Source organism: Cyclopterus lumpus, chromosome 2 (assembly GCF_009769545.1).
Source record: "Cyclopterus lumpus isolate fCycLum1 chromosome 2, fCycLum1.pri, whole genome shotgun sequence".
Lineage (NCBI taxonomy): Eukaryota > Metazoa > Chordata > Actinopteri > Perciformes > Cyclopteridae > Cyclopterus > Cyclopterus lumpus.
The window spans coordinates 12238239-12259235 of record NC_046967.1 but is presented as its reverse complement, the minus strand read 5'-3'; the positions used below and the strand labels follow the sequence as shown (position 1 = coordinate 12259235).

The 20997-nt window shown below is 46.3% G+C and overlaps 1 protein-coding gene across 2 annotated transcripts in view; it reads left to right on the top strand.

Moving 5' to 3' along the window:
• Positions 1 to 4553: 4553 nt before the first annotated feature.
• Positions 4554 to 20997, top strand: part of LOC117745957 (double-stranded RNA-specific editase 1-like) — a 47839-nt gene continuing 31395 nt past the window's right edge. Inside the window, exon 1 of one of the 2 annotated variants that reach the window (XM_034554603.1) lies at positions 4554 to 4663. The gene's annotated coding sequence lies outside the window, so the exon portion shown is untranslated. Of the gene's footprint in view, positions 4664 to 18988; positions 19677 to 20997 lie in introns of those variants that run through there. The other variant, XM_034554614.1, reaches the window with a different exon arrangement.

The following is a 20997-nucleotide window of genomic DNA, read 5'->3' as shown; positions in this document are numbered from 1 at the left end:
TCAGCCTTTCTGTGTTTTATTACGCTGAAGAAATAATCAAACAGATCTGCCTCGTCGCCATCAACGCCTCCACCATCTCCTCTTCTATTTACAGGATCCAGAGTAAGATCAGTGACTCATCAGCGGTAACCGTAGCAACAGCACTCATCCATGTAGATGAACATCTTGTCAGGGCGACGCTCAATGAAAATATTGTCAACATGTGATGGAGAGATGTGGAATATTTTCATGATCTTAAATGTCAGGTTCTGGCACTTTAGAATAACATGTTTGACTTCTATTTCATTAAAACAACGTTTTCATGGAGCAGTTATATAATCACCTAATTATTCATACGTTTCTCATATTTCATAATTAGGACTTATTTAGTACTTTATTAAATACAAAGTTGTTAATTATGAGAAGCTGATCCCAATCAAAGGGTTCTCATTAATGGACATACATGCGTTGGTTATTATCGAGCATGTTTGTCCATCTCTCCTCCTGCTGTCTGAAGAGTGAAGGTTGGTTTGTCTTGACCTTGAAGAAAAGAGATCACATGACTCCTGTATTAGCTGCTCTGCACTGGCTCCCTGTAAAATCAAGAATCACATTTAAAATTCTTCTCCTCACCTACAAAGCCTTGATTGGTGATGCACCATCATATCTTAAGGAGCTTGTAGTACCATATTGCCCCACTAGAGAGCTGCTCACTAAATGCGGGGCTACTTGTGGTTCCTAGAGTCCTAAAAAGTATGCTTTAGGATACACTGAGCACCTATCTACCTCTTGGGCCGGCCTCCTGTCTTGGCCCTGCTGATGCCCCCCCCCCCCTCCTCTCTACCTCCTTCTGTTTCATGGATTGTGGAGGTCTGGATCGTGGTCCATGCCTACTACTCATTATTCATAAATTTCTGTCATATTCATTGAATGTTTATGTAACTCTCTTCATCTGGTCACATGACATCTATTGTTCATCTGGTCACATGACATATAGTGTTCATCTGGTCACATGACATCTATTGTTCATCTGGTCACATGACATCTATTGCTTCTGTCCATCCGGGGAGAGGGATCCTCTTCTGTTGCTCTCCTGAAAGGTTATTCCCTTTTTTACCCTTGAGGTCAAAGGTCAGGGATGTCGTATGTACAGATGCAACACGGCTCCTCTGAACTATGAACACCACGTGAATATTAAAATGAGTGTGATTCTGGGCACATGCCAGTAAAAATACCTCTAATATGTACTGGCAGTAAAGCAAAGCCCAATAATATAACAATGAAAAGAGGCTCCTGTCTCAGCCCTCTGCTAGGATTAGATTAGAGGTAAGAAGAACCTGATCAATACCGGGTTCAGTGCTGCCATTAGGACTCATTAATAATGGATGCTATGGGAAGAGTCAAATTAAAAGTAATCAGAGCTCATGTGGACTGCATGGTGTCTCCGACGGGTACGGGCATGTTCCTGTTGGATCGGTTCACCCTTCATCACCAGCTGGTACTCACGGAGGACCTGAAGAGGATTCAGGGACCACGCTGCAACAAGTAGACTCAAAGAAAGAAGATCCTAAAACCACTTCACATCCAAGACCACTCCTCAGTGAGTCCAGTACTCTGGGATCTCAGATTAGCTCTTTCATCTTCACTCCTCAAAGGTGTTGCATGAGTATTATTCATTCACTCATTACATATAATAATAACGACACAATCTAATGACTGAAAAGGTATAGGCAGAAGCATAAATGCTTCTATATTCCTATCCTAAATGATTATCAATTAAAACAGATAATTAATGAGATAGAATGTGAAGGGATGTTATCCAAATAGAGAAGGTTTATAAGGCCTTAAAGCTAGGGTTGGTAATCTTTATGTTCCATGAATGAAATACTGAAGAAGAAACACGCTGCAGGCCGTTTCAGGACTCGCTTCATGTTCATTATGAGGGTCTTTGGAGGGACCTGAAGGGTCTTGAAGGGACCTGAAGGAGGCCAGAAGGGGCCTGAGGGTCTTGAAGGGACCTGAAGGAGGCCAGAAGGGACATGAAGGAGGCCAGAAGGGGCCTGAGGGTCTTGAAGGGACCTGAAGGAGGCCAGAAGGGACATGAAGGAGGCCAGAAGGGGCCTGAGGGTCTTGAAGGGACCTGAAGGGAGGCCAGAAGGGACATGAAGGAGGCCAGAAGGGGCCTGAGGGTCTTGAAAGGACCTGAAGGAGGCCAGAAGGGACATGAAGGGTCTAAAAGGGACCTGAAGGGAGGCCAGAAGGGGCCTGAAGGTACCTGAAGGGTCTTGAAAGCCTAAAGGAGGCCAGACGGGGCCTGAAGGGACCTGAAGGGTCTTGGAGGGACCTGAAGGCTCTGGGCCCCCGTACATTTGCATTGACATGAATTTCATGAATCATATTTCCCTTTCTTCAAAGACCAGAGCTGTGTAAGGGAGCATGACGGCAGGGCCAGAACCTTTGTGGGTTGGTTCTCTTCTTCCTGCTCTGGAGGTTCCACACTTGTCTGACTCTAGATCAGCTCTGGGCCCCTCCAGCTCACTTGTGACTCATTCCTGTCTGCTGGAGAACCTGGGAACAAAACAAACACTGCCGGCTCCCTCTTCATCTGTTTGGTGAATAATAGAACCTGATGGTCAGAAAGCCTCCTGAGCCTCGTGAGTGTGGTGATGAAGCAACCTGCTGCCTGTTACACCTGACAGCAAACACGGGGAAGCATTATTGTTTTAACTCGTTCATAACGTCACTGGAAATCTGTTTTTGAGACAGTACATCAGCTACTTATATTTCTTAGCAATCTGCGATGTGTTCAGGGCCTAAATGATGGCAACATGGATGAGATGTGTTTGGTGGGTGTGTCCGGTGTGAATATTGGATTTAGGTATGCGGCGATATCCGATGCTGACATAAATAGTTGGATCGGTTAGCACGAGGTTGACCTTGACTTCAGCCTGTCACAATTAAAATCACATTGTCCTAATGTAACAGAGAGCTAATTAGACTGCAGAGAGAGAAATGACTTGATTTTGCTGAAGAAAAAGAGTTATGTGTAATATTAAGTGATGAGGAACCAAACATGGGAAACAATTCTCAGATGCTAAATGTAAAGGTTCAGACACAAAGAGAGGAACATGGACGATGGCAGGCTGGGATGTAGATTAAATATATATGAAACATGTCGTCCAGACATAATAACCACAGAAGGTTAATTACATTTTGAATAAATCAGAGTTTAGTCTTCATTCCATCACTGAAACGTCTGTGGAGCTCATAAAGATTTGTGAGGCATTCACATTCATTCTAATAAAACTCACAGCTGTTCTTATTAAACCACTAAACAAAAAGCTAAAAGGAAGAGGTCAAAAGGTCACATCGGCGGCCATGTGCAGCTCTTCTTTCTAGTTATCCTGAAACACAACCACAGCCCCCAGTGCTCCTAAATGATGTTCATGTGCAACGTCTCAGCTATTAAATTATAATGAGTTTCCCTCAAATAACCAAATGTAGGTTCCAGAAGAGGAATGTTAATAAGTACTAAATCCAGATGTTTCGGTTCACAGATTTCACAGGAGGAGTACAATGCTATCACAACTCTTATTGCATTTGTGTTTGCAATTCGAAAAACAATTTCATTGAATTGTCAAAGTGCTGCTTCCTGGATAATTCAGAGTAGGTACAAAGGCCCAGATGTGAGATGAAGATGAAGCTGAGGGGAACCCGACCCCGGTACCTGAAGACGTGAGTCCCCATCTCTGCTGGTCGGGAACAAACATGGTGAAACGTGGAAATATTACACGCGCAATGGACACAACAACGAGCTTCAGGAACCAGCCTGGAAACCATTCTAGTCCACCATAAGTCAGAATGTGTAACGTTGACTTTAATAAAGTGGTGTTCATTTGTGAATGTTATCTGGCTTTGAGTGCAGGGAACCAGTGCTGCTGACTTCCTGTTGGACTCCAGAAACAGGCCCTCTGCACCAGGAGGCTGGACCATCATGAGGGGAACCACACAGCAAAGACAACAACAAAAAGATTGTTATGCTGTTGACAAACTTTGGGATTTATGAAGTGACACAAAAACAAAATGGAAGTTTCTGTCACTTCATTCCTTCAGAACAGAAGCTCCTCACAGGGACCTTCATGTCTATGGTCCTCTACAGATAACTGAACCCCCCTCTCACCCAGCGTGTCACGCGCCTGTCCCCCGCGTGGCCAATCAGGGAGCGCGCGCTGCTAACGCGCCCGCGTGGCCCCGTTCCTCGCGCGCCCCCCTCTTTGCTTGTGGGCCAATGAGAGGCGGCTTCTGGAGCAGCCAGGAGAGAGCTCGCGCAGGGTAACATCGCCCCGGTGCTCGCCCCCCCCCCTTTGCTTGTGGGCCAATGAGAGGCGGCTTCTGGAGCAGCCAGGAGAGAGCTCGCGCAGGGTAACATCGCCCCGGTGCTCGCCCCCCCCCCTTTGCTTGTGGGCCAATGTGAGGCGGCTTCTGGAGCAGCCAGGAGAGAGCTCGCGCAGGGTAACATCGCCCCGGTGCTCGCCCCCCCCCCCCTTTGCTTGTGGGCCAATGAGAGGCGGCTTCTGGAGCAGCCAGGAGAGAGCTCGCGCAGGGTAACATCGCCCCGGTGCTCGCGTGCGCTGCGGCAGCATCACCCTCAGCTCGCGGAGCCGGAGCCCGCGCGCGCTCAACCGTAAGTGTCGCGTTCATATCCACATTGTTGTTGTTGCTCGAGCTGTCAATCAAAGCTCCATTGTGAAATGTGTTTATTTAGTCTCTCCTCGCGTGACGCGAGCACGCGGCTCATGACACGAACACATAACGCACGCGGATGATCGCGGTGGTCCAACAGGCAGAGCCCGCTGCAGGTGTCCCGTGCGCCCGCAGAACGGAAGCCTCCGTCCCGGTGGGTCCGCACCGTCTGTGGAGCTCATTGGTGTCCAAGAGGATTCAGCCCAATATCTCGGTTTCCTTAAATTAATATTTAACTCGTGACGTCACGCAACGCTCAGCGAGCACGACTCAACATTTTAAGAATTATCAGTTGTGTTGTGTTATTAGAATTAGCGAGTTATTGCCATGATGACTGTGCCACGCAAAAGGACAGCATTATAATACATCATGATTCTGAACTATGACAACATTGATTATCGATGTTCTGATCAGCAGAAACACATAGGCATGAAAACCAGACATGCTGTGGGCCACATCCGGTTCGGTCAAAGTCAAACCGTGCACAAATAAATTATGCATTTGTCCAATTAGGGCAAATAGTTGTTTTGTGTTTGATAAACATTCATAAAAGTAGAACCCATAAACAATGAGATTCTGGGAAACAGGAAGTTGTTAACAGCTGTTTTGATAGAGATGTGCTCACTCACAGGAGTAGAACCAGAGCTAGTTTTTAGCATTTAACTACTCAATCATACACTGGACTCAAACCAGGAACCTGGTGACCATGGATCCGGGCCCCTGGGCCGCCGGGGAACCCTGGCATCACACATCATGTATCATCTCTGCTCTCTGCTTCCTGGTTCTGGAGGAAATGTTACAGCCACATGTAATTCATCTCTGTGCATCTTCATCCATGTCAGTATCAATATGCATGTGGTCCTTGGACGCTGTGCTGCAGACCATAATAATGGAAACTGAGTTATTGTTAAACAACTCCTCAGAAGAAGTCATTTCCAATGCAGACAGACGAGGAATGTGGACCTCAGAACTCGTTTTACATCCGTGCTGACGTTATTGTCAAAAAGCATAAACAAAAGCACATCTCCGTTATTCAGCACCAACGGGCTGTCGAAGTTGTAAATTCACGGCTCATAGAAGGAGTGTGTTAAACATCAATTTCCTTGGAAACATGCATTAATTATGCATAACACATTAAAAGACTATTCCAGGATGAAGACGGATCATCCCGTGTTATTCCCCGGTGAGGAAAACTGCCTTTGGCTGCAACACAACGGCCATTTGGCAAATTCATTTGTGCTGCGATTACTTCTGGCCTCTGCGTGGCTCGGCTCGCCCGAGGCTTTCTTTCCCCTCTTCCACTTAGCCTACATGCACAAAAATAGAACTAAAAAGGCGGATGACCAAATGCACGTTCCCCTCCATGCAAAGTGTGTTGCACGTCTTTTAGGTGGGACTCCATCAGTGGGCCTCTTTAGCAGAACTGGACTCCTTCTGTTGTATTACCCAGAATCCAGTGCACCACGAGGCCTGGGTGCTGTTTGAGGGACCAACTGGATTCCTGTGAGAAGTCCTCACATATTTAAGGATGTCCGAGGACGAGCAGCCGTACAAGAACGTTGCCTTACAGTGTAAACATGTCAACATTATATTTATGATTGAATTATAAGTTAAACACATAATGAAGGTTGGGATCAGACAACGAACCGTGTGGTCTGCCTGGGGGGCTCCACTCGGCAGGTCAGGGACCGATGGCTGAGGGAGGATCTCCTGGGGAGTCCTTTATTCTACCGAGTCCTTGAAGGGAGCCTGGCCCGTTGTGTTTGTTCATCCGGCCGTTCCTGATTCAATGTGACAGTTCAGTAGATGAGGAAGAAATGAAGTTCCTATTGGAGGATCAACCCGAGCCCCTCAAAGGAGGCCGGAGGCCGTGGGATTCAAACCTGCATGTCCATTTACACTTTTAACACCTTTTGCTAAATCAGCTGATGAATTGCATCTTGTTTGTTTATTACGACTTCTGTCTTCAAACATGGAAGGATGAAACTAATGATTTTTGCCATTTTGATGAATCTGTGTCACTTTGTGCGTTCTGTTTATTTATTGATGATCACGTTGCCTGTCTTCTCCGAACCATCGTCTCAAATAAATCAAATGAATGACATAGAATAGAGGAAAGAAACCTCACGCTGGACCAGTGTTTTACACTAGGGACAGAAAGTGATTTAAATGGGTTTCTGATGTTAGACCTATTTAGTGACGGTCCCTCTGGTATCTGGTGGCCAGGGCCAGGGCCGGGTCGGGGTCAGGGCCAGGGCCGGGTCAGGGCCAGGGCCGGGTCGGGGTCAGGGCCAGGGCCGGGTCAGGGCCAGGGCCGGGTCAGGGCCAGGGCCAGGGCCGGGTCAGGGCCAGGGCCGGGTCAGGGCCAGGTCAGGGCCAGGGCCGGGTCAGGGCCAGGTCAGGTCCAGGGCCGGGTCGGGGTCAGGTCCAGGGCCGGGTCAGGCAGGTCCAGGGCCGGGTCGGGGTCAGGCAGGCCAGGGCCGGGGATTTTGGTCTCATTGAATTGAAACAAAAAGGAAAAGTACCAACACATCCGCTTGATCCCACCTCTGTTCTTGTTCTCGTGGCCAACACTCTGCCATCCCACCTTCACAATGCAACTTTGAACCTAAAGTCCTCAGGGATGTAAAGCTTTTATCTCAAGGACAGCTTCCTTCTGAGGCGACGGCTGGACCAAGAGGAGTGCCCTTATCTCAGAGAGGCCAGAGCCTTGACGAGGACAAGAGGCTCCACGCCGAGCAGATCTATGCTGAAGGTGAGCTGGTTATCTGTGAGAACACTGCAGTGCATCAAGAGCAATGAGGAATGGCGTTGTATATTTGTTATCATCATTTTCCTAATCATAAAGCCGAGGGGTCGAGCCCTGCTTTGTTTGAGTCTAATATTAGATCAGTGCTGTAAGTCAGAGGGAGAGCGCAGCAGCAAGCCGGCAGCATGGCAGATGGCTTCTGAAAACAGGCTTAAAACACACCGTCAGAGGCGGGACAGGGCTGTGTGGTTTGGGAATATGCTCAGCCAATGGGATTGGATGCTCGAGCAGCAGGTGAGGAGATGTTGGCAGCCAGAGGCCTCTGGAGGCCAGGATGGGTTTAGGAACGTGTGTCACAGACTGAAGAAAGACTTCCTCAGCTCGGCTGTGGGGTTCTTGATATGAGCCAGAACACATGCGTCCACAGTTTAAGTTAAATGACAGAGATGTGTTGGACATGTGATATCTGAGGGTACGATGGCCATCTTGCACACCCCTGTTGGATGTGGTTTCCTTGTTGACGTCTCTTTGGACCTCTTGCGGGATGATGGTTTGAGGTGTCGCAGACCATCCGGCTACCACAATGATTGATGGCCAGGACTCACACAGCCGAAGCACACATCTCTGCCTCTGAAAGAACTTCAGGGCAGCGACTGGCCTTTTCATGAGCCACTTCATTTCACACAACAATACATATTTACTTAACTCAGCATGTCATTTGTCTCTGAAGGCTTTGGCAATCGCAGAAGGACTCTCCACATCGTTCATTGAGCAGGTCTCATGCTGCGTGTTATGAAGCTTCTGAATCCATCCCAAAGGACCTTCTCAGGCCTCTTGAGTTGCTCCTCCCACATTCTTCTGAAGGCAGAGGATGTTCTCTGCAATTGGGATATTTATCAGTGTCTGAAAGGACGACTTCCAACGATTAAACTTGAGTGGCTCCTACAGGCTGTGGGATGGAGAGCCTTTCTGCCGATAGCCTCAGCCAGGAGCCACATCTCTTAGTGGTTGTGGGTGCAGGTCCCCTGATTAATTGCTTGCTCAACTGTAAAGGCAGCTCAGACCTATGTGGTGGACGTCCTCATGGCTGCGTACTCGGCAGCAGCTTCTGGTCTTCTAACTGAGTCGGACAACCACCGGCTGGAAGCAGCTGAAGAGAGAGAAAGAAGAACTGTGACCACAGAAATGTTCTGGTAGCAGAAACAGCCTCGATCAGATGAAAACAGAACCACTGATAGCATCTTCTTGGACTTCACACGTTCTTCTCCCTCGTTGAAACCTGCATCTTCATTCAGTGCGTTAGCATGCTAACAGTTGCTTATTAGCCTTGAAGACCACGAACAGCTGGGGCTGATGGGAATTTATTAGTTCTGCAGCTATTTGGTCCTAAACCAATGTGTTGGACACTGCCGATGAAAAGTCTGAGAATCAATCGAGTAATCACAGCTTTAATATAAGAAGCCCAATGAAGCGCTCCGTGGCAGAAGGGACCCACTTTCTTTTCAAGTGAAAAGTCCGTCAAATGAAATGAAGTGAACGTCTCGGTCGATATCTGTAAACCATCTCCTTTTCTCCATCTTCTTCCTTTGCGGCCGTTGGAGTCGATCTGCGTTTGGCTGGCTTCTGAGACGCTGATGTGACGTTTCACAACCCTCACTTGAGTCAGCGCTATTCCGTCTGCGTTCCCCTCTTTTCCTCCTATTATGTCCATGCTCACTTTCTTCTGGCGGAGGTCTGTTGCTCCGCGTTGCGCTGCACTTTAATATTTCATAGGTCGCCCCTTTGATGAAGCAGAGGGAATGCCTCATTAACGTGAGTCAGGCTATCAAGATGCCTGATGCTGAATCATTTATCATTGCTTCTGCTCTTTAATGCATTCAGGCTTACCACACACACACACACACACGGTTGTGCTCTTGTGTGTGTGTGTGTGTGTGTGTGTGTGTGTGTGAGTGTGTGTGTGTGTGTGTGTGTGTGTGCAGAATGCAGCACTGAGTAAGTAATAGCAGCGCTTTAAGATCTGTGTTGAGATATTGGAAGTGTTGATGATTTCATTACCTCAGCTGCAATAATTACACAGAGCCAGCTGAGCAGTACCTTCAGAGTGTTTGACCAGCAACACACTACCTTGTGTTCCCTTGAACATGATTATATCATAATGTTTCTGCTGAGGATTCTTCATCAATACCGTTAACTTGACCATTCCTAGCTGAGATTTAATGCCTATGCAGTGGAAATACTATGCATTTCCACTGCATAGTACGTAGTATAGTATCTAAGGATGTAGTACGTAGTATAGTATCTAAGGATGTAGTACGTAGTATAGTATCTAAGGATGTAGTACGTAGTATAGTATCTAAGGGTGTAGTACGTAGTATAGTATCTAAGGATGTAGTACGTAGTATAGTATCTAAGGGTGTAGTACGTAGTATAGTATCCAAGGATGTAGTACGTAGTATAGTATCTAAGGATGTAGTACGTAGTATAGTATCTAAGGGTGTAGTACGTAGTATAGTATCTAAGGATGTAGTACGTAGTATAGTATCTAAGGGTGTAGTACGTAGTATAGTATCTAAGGGTGTAGTACGTAGTATAGTATCTAAGGATGTAGTACGTAGTATAGTATCTAAGGGTGTAGTACGTAGTATAGTATCTAAGGATGTAGTACGTAGTATAGTATCTAAGGATGTAGTACGTAGTATAGTATCTAAGGATGTAGTACGTAGTATAGTATCTAAGGATGTAGTACGTAGTATAGTATCTAAGGATGTAGTACGTAGTATAGTATCTAAGGATGTAGTACGTAGTATAGTATCTAAGGATGTAGTACGTAGTATAGTATCTAAGGATGTAGTACGTAGTATAGTATCTAAGGGTGTAGTACGTAGTATAGTATCTAAGGATGTAGTACGTAGTATAGTATCTAAGGGTGTAGTACGTAGTATAGTATCTAAGGATGTAGTACGTAGTATAGTATCTAAGGATGTAGTACGTAGTATAGTATCTAAGGATGTAGTACGTAGTATAGTATCTAAGGATGTAGTACGTAGTATAGTATCTAAGGATGTAGTACGTAGTATAGTATCTAAGGGTGTAGTACGTAGTATAGTATCTAAGGGTGTAGTACGTAGTATAGTATCTAAGGATGTAGTACGTAGTATAGTATCTAAGGGTGTAGTACGTAGTATAGTATCTAAGGGTGTAGTATGTAGTATAGTATCTAAGGGTGTAGTACGTAGTATAGTATCTAAGGATGTAGTACGTAGTATAGTATCTAAGGGTGTAGTACGTAGTATAGTATCTAAGGGTGTAGTACGTAGTATAGTATCTAAGGATGTAGTACGTAGTATAGTATCTAAGGGTGTAGTACGTAGTATAGTATCTAAGGATGTAGTACGTAGTATAGTATCTAAGGATGTAGTACGTAGTATAGTATCTAAGGGTGTAGTACGTAGTATAGTATCTAAGGGTGTAGTACGTAGTATAGTATCTAAGGGTGTAGTACGTAGTATAGTATCTAAGGGTGTAGTACGTAGTATAGTATCTAAGGGTGTAGTACGTAGTATAGTATCTAAGGATGTAGTACGTAGTATAGTATCTAAGGATGTAGTACGTAGTATAGTATCTAAGGGTGTAGTACGTAGTATAGTATCTAAGGGTGTAGTACGTAGTATAGTATCTAAGGGTGTAGTACGTAGTATAGTATCTAAGGGTGTAGTACGTAGTATAGTATCTAAGGATGTAGTACGTAGTATAGTATCTAAGGATGTAGTACGTAGTATAGTATCTAAGGGTGTAGTACGTAGTATAGTATCTAAGGATGTAGTACGTAGTATAGTATCTAAGGGTGTAGTACGTAGTATAGTATCTAAGGGTGTAGTACGTAGTATAGTATCTAAGGGTGTAGTACGTAGTATAGTATCTAAGGGTGTAGTACGTAGTATAGTATCTAAGGGTGTAGTACGTAGTATAGTATCTAAGGATGTAGTACGTAGTATAGTATCTAAGGATGTAGTACGTAGTATAGTATCTAAGGATGTAGTACGTAGTATAGTATCTAAGGATGTAGTACGTAGTATAGTATCTAAGGGTGTAGTACGTAGTATAGTATCTAAGGATGTAGTACGTAGTATAGTATCTAAGGATGTAGTACGTAGTATAGTATCTAAGGATGTAGTACGTAGTATAGTATCTAAGGATGTAGTACGTAGTATAGTATCTAAGGGTGTAGTACGTAGTATAGTATCTAAGGATGTAGTACGTAGTATAGTATCTAAGGATGTAGTACGTAGTATAGTATCTAAGGATGTAGTACGTAGTATAGTATCTAAGGGTGTAGTACGTAGTACGTAGTATAGTATCTAAGGGTGTAGTACGTAGTATAGTATCTAAGGATGTAGTACGTAGTATAGTATCTAAGGATGTAGTACGTAGTATAGTATCTAAGGATGTAGTACGTAGTATAGTATCTAAGGGTGTAGTACGTAGTATAGTATCTAAGGATGTAGTACGTAGTATAGTATCTAAGGGTGTAGTACGTAGTATAGTATCTAAGGATGTAGTACGTAGTATAGTATCTAAGGATGTAGTACGTAGTATAGTATCTAAGGGTGTAGTACGTAGTATAGTATCTAAGGATGTAGTACGTAGTATAGTATCTAAGGGTGTAGTACGTAGTATAGTATCTAAGGATGTAGTACGTAGTATAGTATCTAAGGATGTAGTACGTAGTATAGTATCTAAGGATGTAGTACGTAGTATAGTATCTAAGGGTGTAGTACGTAGTATAGTATCTAAGGGTGTAGTACGTAGTATAGTATCTAAGGATGTAGTACGTAGTATAGTATCTAAGGGTGTAGTACGTAGTATAGTATCTAAGGGTGTAGTACGTAGTATAGTATCTAAGGATGTAGTACGTAGTATAGTATCTAAGGATGTAGTACGTAGTATAGTATCTAAGGGTGTAGTACGTAGTATAGTATCTAAGGATGTAGTACGTAGTATAGTATCTAAGGATGTAGTACGTAGTATAGTATCTAAGGGTGTAGTACGTAGTATAGTATCTAAGGGTGTAGTACGTAGTATAGTATCTAAGGGTGTACACGTTCTACTGACGCTACCAGCAGAACACGTTCTACTGACGCTACCAGCAGAACACGTTCTACTGACGCTACCAGCAGAACACGTTCTACTGACGCTACCAGCAGAACACGTTCTACTGACGCTACCAGGAGAACACGTTCTACTGACGCTACCAGGAGAACACGTTCTACTGACGCTACCAGGAGAACACGTTCTACTGACGCTACCAGCAGAACATGTTCTACTGACGCTACCAGGAGAACACGTTCTACTGACGCTACCAGCAGAACATGTTCTACTGACGCTACCAGCAGAACATGTTCTACTGACGCTACCAGCAGAACACGTTCTACTGACGCTACCAGCAGAACATGTTCTACTGACGCTACCAGGAGAACACGTTCTACTGACGCTACCAGCAGAACACGTTCTACTGACGCTACCAGGAGAACACGTTCTACTGACGCTACCAGCAGAACACGTTCTACTGACGCTACCAGGAGAACACGTTCTACTGACGCCCCCCACCCCCCATGGACTATAATGCTGCATGAAATTGTTCTGCTGGAGAACGGCAGATTTCTCTTTGAGGATGAGACAGGAAGTCATCACATTAATCTCCAAGAGAAAATAATCCACTGTCTATCTGCAGACTCTTTAAGCTTCAAACATGTTGCACCACGGTAAATCAGTTGCTTTCAGGTGCAACACGGTAAATCAGACACTCTCTTTAAGCTTTAAACGGAGACATGTTGCTTTCAGGTGCACCACAGTAAATCAGACACTCTTTAAGCTTTAAACGGAGACATGTTGCTTTCAGGTGCACCACAGTAAATCAGACACTCTTTAAGCTTTAAACGGAGACATGTTGCTTTCAGGTGCAACACGGTAAATCAGACACTCTTTAAGCTTTAAACGGAGACATGTTGCTTTCAGGTGCAACACGGTAAATCAGACACTCTCTTTAAGCTTTAAACGGAGACATGTTGCTTTCAGGTGCAACACGGTAAATCAGACACTCTCTTTAAGCTTTAAACAGACATGTTGCTTTCAGGTGCAACACGGTAAATCAGACACACTCTTTAAGCTTTAAACGGAGACATGTTGCTTTCAGGTGCACCACGGTAAATCAGACACGCTTTAAGCTTTAAACGGAGACATGTTGCTTTCAGGTGCAACACGGTAAATCAGACACTCTCTTTAAGCTTTAAACAGACATGTTGCTTTCAGGTGCAACACGGTAAATCAGACACTCTTTAAGCTTTAAACAGAGACATGTTGCTTTCAGGTGCAACACGGTAAATCAGACACTCTCTTTAAGCTTTAAACAGAGACATGTTGCTTTCAGGTGCACCACGGTAAATCAGACACGCTTTAAGCTTTAAACAGACATGTTGCTTTCAGGTGCAACACGGTAAATCAGACACGCTTTAAGCTTTAAACAGACATGTTGCTTTCAGGTGCAACACGGTAAATCAGACACGCTTTAAGCTTTAAACGGAGACATGTTGCTTTCAGGTGCACCACGGTAAATCAGACACGCTTTAAGCTTTAAACAGACATGTTGCTTTCAGGTGCAACACGGTAAATCAGACACTCTTCAAGCTTTAAACAGAGACATGTTGCTTTCAGGTGCAACACGGTAAATCAGACACTCTCTTTAAGCTTTAAACAGACATGTTGCTTTCAGGTGCAACACGGTAAATCAGACACTCTTCAAGCTTTAAACAGAGACATGTTGCTTTCAGGTGCAACACGGTAAATCAGACACTCTCTTTAAGCTTTAAACAGACATGTTGCTTTCAGGTGCAACACGGTAAATCAGACACTCTCTTTAAGCTTTAAACGGAGACATGTTGCTTTCAGGTGCAACACGGTAAATCAGACACTCTCTTTAAGCTTTAAACGGAGACATGTTGCTTTCAGGTGCACCACAGTAAATCAGACACTCTTTAAGCTTTAAACGGAGACATGTTGCTTTCAGGTGCACCACAGTAAATCAGACACTCTTTAAGCTTTAAACGGAGACATGTTGCTTTCAGGTGCAACACGGTAAATCAGACACTCTTTAAGCTTTAAACGGAGACATGTTGCTTTCAGGTGCAACACGGTAAATCAGACACTCTCTTTAAGCTTTAAACGGAGACATGTTGCTTTCAGGTGCAACACGGTAAATCAGACACTCTCTTTAAGCTTTAAACAGACATGTTGCTTTCAGGTGCAACACGGTAAATCAGACACACTCTTTAAGCTTTAAACGGAGACATGTTGCTTTCAGGTGCACCACGGTAAATCAGACACGCTTTAAGCTTTAAACGGAGACATGTTGCTTTCAGGTGCAACACGGTAAATCAGACACTCTCTTTAAGCTTTAAACAGACATGTTGCTTTCAGGTGCAACACGGTAAATCAGACACTCTCTTTAAGCTTTAAACAGACATGTTGCTTTCAGGTGCAACACGGTAAATCAGACACACTCTTTAAGCTTTAAACGGAGACATGTTGCTTTCAGGTGCACCACGGTAAATCAGACACGCTTTAAGCTTTAAACGGAGACATGTTGCTTTCAGGTGCAACACGGTAAATCAGACACTCTCTTTAAGCTTTAAACAGACATGTTGCTTTCAGGTGCAACACGGTAAATCAGACACTCTTTAAGCTTTAAACAGAGACATGTTGCTTTCAGGTGCAACACGGTAAATCAGACACTCTCTTTAAGCTTTAAACAGAGACATGTTGCTTTCAGGTGCACCACGGTAAATCAGACACGCTTTAAGCTTTAAACAGACATGTTGCTTTCAGGTGCAACACGGTAAATCAGACACGCTTTAAGCTTTAAACAGACATGTTGCTTTCAGGTGCAACACGGTAAATCAGACACGCTTTAAGCTTTAAACGGAGACATGTTGCTTTCAGGTGCACCACGGTAAATCAGACACGCTTTAAGCTTTAAACAGACATGTTGCTTTCAGGTGCAACACGGTAAATCAGACACTCTTCAAGCTTTAAACAGAGACATGTTGCTTTCAGGTGCAACACGGTAAATCAGACACTCTCTTTAAGCTTTAAACAGACATGTTGCTTTCAGGTGCAACACGGTAAATCAGACACTCTTCAAGCTTTAAACAGAGACATGTTGCTTTCAGGTGCAACACGGTAAATCAGACACTCTCTTTAAGCTTTAAACAGACATGTTGCTTTCAGGTGCAACACGGTAAATCAGACACACTCTTTAAGCTTTAAACAGAGACATGTTGCTTTCAGGTGCAACACGGTAAATCAGACACTCTCTTAAAGCTTTAAACAGACATGTTGCTTTCAGGTGCAACACGGTAAATCAGACACTCTTTAAGCTTTAAACAGAGACATGTTGCTTTCAGGTGCAACACGGTAAATCAGACACACTCTTTAAGCTTTAAACAGAGACATGTTGCTTTCAGGTGCAACACGGTAAATGTGACAACGAGCAACAGTGAATACATGATGACGTAAATGATTTTATTATATTTTAGAACCATAATTGACAGCAAGGCTGAAACATATTGTTTACTCTCCCAAAGTCAGTGTGATAACAATTAAATAATAACAATAATACAAATTATTTTTTACTTATGTAATCACAAACATCTCCTTTAATCAACTAGATTCATTCAACTTTCTAAAGACATTTTACAAGATTCATTTTGAACTCATCATGATAGCATTATAATTTATCTTTGCCCAATTATTGAATAGAGCCTGAATGCATCATAATCAAGTCAATGCAACCTTAATGTTAGCTGTTGGGCTTCGTCGCTCACCGTGGTTACGACAATATAACATAATTTACTCCTTTGGAGGGATGGATCCAGACACATTACACATGCTTCTCTATGTTATAAAGATGGGTTCTAATAACCGAACCTCAGACTCCCCCGTCAGCGTCGACGAGTGACGATAAATCACATTTGGACACAACAAGGAATGTCAAATCAAATTGTCGCTTCTCATCTCTCTGGAACGATGTCAGCCAGAATCACATCACAGCAGACGCTCTGTTGCTTGTTGTCAGCGGGGTGGGGGGGTGGGGGGTCAGATGGGGGCCAGCTGTGACAGGGCAGGGTGGGACTGGAGCCCCAGGGTGCTGCTACTGCAGGGAGGCAAGGTGACTTTCCCACCGCTGGTATGGCTGAAGCATCAGCACTGACAGGTGGAGCGCTGCATGGCTGTCATATTAAATGTGATGCATTGTGGGATTGTGGCTCCTCTTGTCATACATGCCCTCTGTATGACTGACCGCTCCTTTCCTAGTGCTACACACCTAATCACACACAATCAAGAAATATTTAGCATCCAAACTATTCATGCTGTCAGCGATCACTAATCAATAAAGGCTTCAGGTTGGTGCAGGTCTGAGGTCCACGTGGGTGCAGCCTCAGCTCTGTCAGCTGGCTTATTGTTTATTGTTTTCTATGTTAGTTAGTTTGATGCTCAGTCGGGTCGGGCTTTTATTGTGAAGGGTAAGAACAGGAGTGGGTGTGTTCCACACCTCAAGGAGACAAGCCTTCGTCCTCCACCTCCTCGGCCGGCAGGTGATATGACCGGCGGCCATTCTGTCTGCTGTGGAGGGACAACAACGGCCTTGTGTAGTTGTGTAGTTGTGTAGTTGTGTGTGAACTCTGACATTCAACCTGAAGCGAAGCTGAGGCTTGTTGTTCTTCAAGTCATCCCTAAACACCTATTGAAGGACCTTTAAACCCTTGTTGGGGGGTAGCGGTCCAGAATGCATCAGGATTTCCAGCCCCTCTAAAAATGTGTTAATGCTCAGTTATTTCATCCACACTGAACCGGCCGGGGCTTGAAGGCCGCCAGCAGCGTCACACTCCACCTCTGAGTGGAGGCTGATTGAAGAAGGTAAGATCTTCTCCGGAGGGACGGACTCTTAATTGGACGGCTGCTTCGAAGAGAAAGGGAATGTTAGAATTTGGTGGAATAATTGGAGGCACGAGGGTTGAGCTCCGGGGTTTGAAGCCACGGTGTGGTCACCGCTGCTTCCTAACACACCGGAGACATCACACCAGCGTTGGCCGGTAGACACCTGGGTTCCTGTCCTGGGGATCAGGGCCCTCATTGGCTGACGCTACGATGATCTCACTGATGGTTCTGACTCAGGGTTGTCTCTATTGGCAGTAGTTCTGACAAAGATCATAATTCCTCTCTGGGGTGACTCACTCTGGTGATGAGCTCTCACTTCAGTCTTTTCTTATTTCCCTGCTACGCTCTCTAACATCAACCACTGCTGAGGTTGTTAGCAATGGCCCAAAGCACCATTCTTTGTATCTTTGTATCTTTGTATCTTTGTAGTTGTGTCCTGTCTGGGAATGATGACATCACTCCATCTGCTTACTGTGAGGGATCATTAGCAACAGTTATGGTTTCTTCTTCTACTCCAACTGCGGTAGTTTAGATCAGGGGTTCCCCTAGTTGTTAACGTAGTTAAACTTACTTCATAAAACAAACCTTGTCGGATTGATTGCATTTCTTTTGTTGTCTTCAAAAGGGAAATGATCTTACAATTAAAGTTCACAATAACTGCATGTCCCAGGTATTTGAGGTTGTGTCCACTTCCTGGTCTCGTTGCCTTCCAGGGAGGAGGAAGATGTGGGAGGATGAACGCAGGCTTTCCAGCTTCTGACTGATCGTCTCTCCGACCTTCTGATCTGAGTTCTTTAGGCTCATTTCTTTAAACTCCAGCAACACGTCTTTCCGTTGCTCGTTCTAACAGATGTTATTATTGACCGCTTTATACATGGCTGGATTATGAATTGGGCCGGTGAGGCCGGGGCCCCGGGGCCTCAGACTGCCAGAGGGCCTCCGAGCTTCCGGCTGACCACCTCTGGGTGCTTATAGCCAGAGATAACCACTAGGGCTCTCCAGGCGCCTTAAAACATGAACGGACCCCCAGGGCCCCTGGGCCCCCCGAGCTGACGGTGTGAGGGTCCCAAGGCCCTTTGGTGCTTAACATGTGATCCCCCTACAGGTTCAGGTTCCCTGGGCCCCCCGTGCAGGGTCTTGTGGCACCCGTACGGCACCTCGTTGTAGTGATGTCATCATGCTCTCAGATTTCAGTTCAATATTATCAGAAATGATAAATCTACGAACACAAGTTGTTAAACACAGAACGATCCTAAAAGCGATCTTCCCATTAGATTGTGGTATTTATTGTGTTTCAGTGAAACTGGAGGCCAGATCGATGTGTGGTACCGTTGAAGGTCACAGGAATGCGACCCGTCTAGTGTCCCCTGGGCCCCGCCCCCTTTCCCCTTTCATTTCCATCTCAATGTCAATAAAGCATGGCAGTGAGAGTGGGAGAGGAAATGGCATCCAGTTAATGTGTCACCGCGTGTGTGCGCATGGCGGGCAGTTTGTGTGTCAGAGCATCAAGACCGACATATTCCAATACAGTAAGAGACAGCCAATCGAACGGCTCGTAATCCAACAACGCTCTGGGGACTCATTCAGCAGAGTGGCTGCTAGATAGAAGGAAACATCCTCAGATGACCTGAGACCTTTAATCTGAAGGACGGCCCACACACTCAACCCAAGGGACCAGAGACACGGAGAGCTGCTTCATGATGAGACCTTTATTCTGAAGGACGGCCCACACACTCAACCCAAGGGACCAGAGACACGGAGAGCTGCTTCATGATGAGACCTTTATTCTGAAGGACGGCCCACACACTCAACCCAAGGGACCAGAGACACGGAGAGCTGCTTCATGATGAGACCTTTATTCTGAAGGACGGCCCACACACTCAACCCAAAGGACCAGAGACACGGAGAGCTGCTTCATGATGAGACCTTTATTCTGAAGGACGGCCCACACACTCAACCCAAGGGACCAGAGACACGGAGAGCTGCTTCATGATGAGACCTTTATTCTGAAGGACGGCCCACACACTCAACCCAAGGGACCAGAGACACGGAGAGCTGCTTCATGATGAGACCTTTATTCTGAAGGACGGCCCACACACTGAACCCAAAGGACCAGAGAGGATCGGGAGTTCGATTCCCCGCTCACGGCCCTAGTCGAGGTGTCCTTGAGCAAGGCACTTAACCCTGAATTGCCCCCCGTAGTATGAATGTAAGTCGGCTAAATGTAAAGTAATCCACAAGGAGACGTAATGGCCGTCACTTCACCTTCAGAGGTGGAACACGAGAGGAGAGGAGCGCTTGGTGTCCCACAGCAGAGGAGGAAGCTGAGGGGAGGAAGCTGAGGGGGAGGAAGCTGAGGGGACGAAGCTGAGGGGAGGAAGCTGAGGGGGAGGAAGCTGAGAGGAGGAAGCTGAGGGGAGGAAGCTGAGGGGAGGAAGCTGAGGGGACGAAGCTGAGGGGACGAAGCTGAGGGGAGGAAGCTGAGGGGGAGGAAGCTGAGAGGAGGAAGCTGAGGGGAGGAAGCTGAGGGGAGGAAGCTGAGGGGAGGAAGCTGAGGGGGAGGAAGCTGAGGGGGCGGAAGCTGAGGGGGAGGAAGCTGAGAGGAGGAAGCTGAGGGGACGAAGCTGAGGGGACGAAGCTGAGGGGAGGAAGCTGAGAGGAGGAAGCTGAGGGGAGGAAACTGAGGGGAGGAAACTGAGGGGAGGAAGCTGAGAGGAGGAAGCTGAGGGGAGGAAGCTGAGGGGACGAAGCTGAGAGGAGGAAGCTGAGGGGAGGAAGCTGAGGGGACGAAGCTGAGGGGGAGGAAGCTGAGGGGAGGAAGCTGAGGGGGAGGAAGCTGAGGGGAGGAAGCTGAGGGGGAGGAAGCTGAGGGGGAGGAAGCTGAGGGGAGGAAGCTGAGGGGGAGGAAGCTGAGGGGGAGGAAGCTGAGGGGAGGAAGCTGAGGGGGAGGAAGCTGAGGGGGAGGAAGCTGAGGGGGAGGAAGCTGAGGAGGAGGAAGCTGAGGGGAGGAAGCGGAGGGGGAGGAAGCTGAGGGGGAGGAAGCTGAGGGGGAGGAAGCTGAGGGGAGGAAGCTGAGGGGAGGAAGCTGAGGGGACGAAGCTGAGGGGAGGAAGCTGAGGGGGAGGAAGCTGAGGGGGAGGAAGCTGAGGGAAGGGAAGCTGAGGGGAGGAAGCTGAGGGGAGGAAGCTGAGGGGAGGAAGCTGAGGGGACGAAGCTGAGGGGAGGAAGCTGAGGGGACGAAGCTGAGGGGAGGAAGCTGAGGGGGAGGAAGCTGAGAGGACGAAGCTGAGGGGAGGAAGCTGAGGGGAGGAAGCTGAGGGGACGAAGCTGAGGGGACGAAGCTGAGGGGAGGAAGCTGAGGGGGAGGAAGCTGAGAGGAGGAAGCTGAGGGGAGGAAGCTGAGGGGAGGAAGCTGAGGGGAGGAAGCTGAGGGGGAGGAAGCTGAGGGGGAGGAAGCTGCGGGGGAGGAAGCTGAGAGGAGGAAGCTGAGGGGACGAAGCTGAGGGGACGAAGCTGAGGGGAGGAAGCTG